This window comes from Myodes glareolus, chromosome X (genome assembly GCF_982192425.1).
Source record: "Myodes glareolus chromosome X, mMyoGla1.1, whole genome shotgun sequence".
NCBI classification, from domain to species: Eukaryota; Metazoa; Chordata; class Mammalia; order Rodentia; family Cricetidae; genus Myodes; species Myodes glareolus.
In genome coordinates, this window is record NC_142053.1 from 42,489,999 (window position 1) to 42,493,065 (window position 3,067).

The following is a 3,067-nucleotide window of genomic DNA, read 5'->3' on the forward strand; positions in this document are numbered from 1 at the left end:
AGCATTCTTCTGACAAAAGATATACTTCTGTAAAACCTTTAGAAATTCTAGTATCATGAACATTATAATAACACCTTTGAAAGTAATCCATAAAAAGAGTTTCTAAATAGAAAAAGAATGGCTAAATAGATGGCTCAGTGTTTAAGAGCACACATTGCTATCACTGAAGACCCAGGTTTGGTTCCCAATACCTATTTTAGGCAGCTCACAACTGCATGAAAATTCAGCTCCAGAGAATCTGCCACCTTTAGCTTCCATATGCACCTGCATGCACATGGTACACATAAACTCAGACAGCTACTCATGTGTATACACATAAAAGATGAATAAACAAGAACATCAAAGTTTAACTTCCTGTGAAGTGCAATGTTTTATGTTCCAGTTGTCAATATGCTCTTTTGAGTTCAAAACTTTTAGTCCATTGATTAACTGACTTTCTATTCCTTTCTACATCTCAGTATCAATTTAGAAATGGCCTAAGCAGCACCTTTCTGTTTTGGGATTGAAGCATTTTCCATTTCCATGTTTTTGATATACCAAATTCCATTTGATTTGCTGATTATAACTCTTAGGATACAATTCCAAATCATACATTACATAATATGAAAATCTACATAGTTAGATAGACTCCACTGTTTATGATAGCATAGACATAGCATGGTCTTGGTTAGGTCTAGAGAGGAATGTCAAACTACGTAAAATCATGTATTTCACCAGAATTTATGATTAAAATCATCAACTGTACCACTTCAGATTGTACTTCCATTTGCCAACAAGAAAGCTATTTGACTATGCTTCCATATTCCAGAGTATATAACCTGGATAGAGCAAGCAACTTACCACTGCTCTAAGCAAATTTGAAACCTTAATCTCTATACTCACAATCTGTTTTTCTAGTTCCATCCTCTCCAAACTTATACTCTGGACTTGTATTAACTTCAACTTGAGGATGAACCTTTAATATTTACATTCTGATTACTTCTCTCTGTTTTCTAACTTCTCTTCTTAATAACCTAATATTGTGACCCAATTCCTGACCATACTTTTTGCTTAAAAATTGGATTAAAGTGTTCTTAATTTCAGATAATGTTGTTCAGTAATGATCATTCTGTCATATCAATTTAGGTCTGGAATTTAAAGTAGTTGTTATATCATGATGGCCTGAAGCCAATTATATTCATTCTGTTCAGTATTGCCAATTCTAAAATAACCTTCAAAAATAGTACTTTGGTATTTGTTAGTACGAGTTCTCATTTACTTAAAAATATTGCCATGGTGTAAAATTAAGCACTCTATTTATATCTTTTACATAGGTCCATAATTAGTGAATTCAGTAACAAATCTTTGATCACAATTAACAAAAAGAATTAGAAATTATTACCAGAAAAAAAGAAAATATCTATAAATTCATCCATGTTTAAAACAGTTACAAAGTATGGTTAAGGTAAATTGATAACATTCAAATTTCCTTTCAGCACTCTGGTTCTATTTGTTTTGTCAATGGAAACAGATTAGTGTAAAAAAATTAGATTGCTATCGCCATCCATTTGGTACAGAATGAGTACTATAATTCATTTCTTGATACAAATGCAAGGTGTATCGAGAATCAAAATCAATGAAATAACACTGAAGCAAATCTGCTCATTGCAAGGTAAACTACGATTATTACAAAGAACAAAGGATGTGAACCCAAGTGATTCATGCAGCAAAAGACAGGAAGGCTGAACTTTGGATTTTTGTTCCTTCAAAACCTAATGAATCACTATCTCAGTCTTTTATTGGGATAAGAGAACAATGTGATTTTCTTTAAACTACTGTCCAAAATGTCAAAGATAACTTCCTGTTTATGTTTAAATTAGTTATCTTGCTAAAGTTTGGGTTTGTTTTCAAAGTCTAAAAGTACTAGCAAGTGAATCATAATTTTATCTGCTTATTTTTGAAACATTCAAGGGCATACGAGAGTAACACTTTTTATTAGCTCTTAAAGAATTTTGTACAAAATGTTTTGAATTTACTCACAGCAACCACAGTTCCTCCCAGATTCACCCCTTCTCTAACCACCTGAATTCGGGTTTTTTGCAGATTTATGCATAATAAAGTGTTGTTTATCTAGATCATAGTACTCTGCACTAATGGGAAACAGGAACTGAGTCTAGCAGCCAGATGCAAGAGCTGGAAGCAAGAGAGCATGTGCACGCTTTGCAGCTCCACCCAAATTTGTACTCTGTTTATTTTGTAAGCCATCAAATGCAAATTGTGTTGCTCATATACTCTTCAATATGTCTTTCCACTAGAGAATGGCTACTTTCCAGGAGATGCACTTTTAAAGAAAACCAATTATTTTTCGATTCCCAACAGTTCCTTAGATAAGGTGAGGGGCTCTGTGATCTTCTCCCCTGTCTAATCTGATTAGCTGGCTAACTGTCCTGCCTTGAGCTAATATAGGTCCTATGTATGGTGTCACAATCACTGAGAGGTCTATATTTGAAGCTGCCCTATTGTGTCAGGAAAACACTTTCTTTGTAGTTCAACACTTCTGGCTCTTATACTCATTCTGAACCCTCTTCCATAATTATCCCTGGGAGAGAATTGCTGCATATATTTTACATTTAGAACTGAACATTCCCCCATCTCTTATTCTCTGCACATTGGACCATTATACTTCTCTGCTAATCACCATCTACTGCAAATAAGACTTTCTTTGATGAAGGTTAAGATGCATTCATTAATCTATGAGTATAGTAATAATATATTAGGAATAATTTTAATACTCCTGCATTTAGCCAAAATAATGATGGATATTTTATACTTGTCAAAGGAACATTCTACCAGTGGTATATTACAATCAGAAGTAAATATACACCAAACACAGAAGTGCCAATTTTCATAAAAGAAACACTAGGAGATTTAAAACCATTGATCAACAAAAGAGTGCTGGTGGGTGTTTTCAATACCCACTTTCACCAACTGACAAGTCATCCAGAAAAAAAATCAATCAGAAAAATGCTGGAGTTAAATAACCTCATAAATCAAATGGACCTAACAGATAACTATAGAACATTCCTCC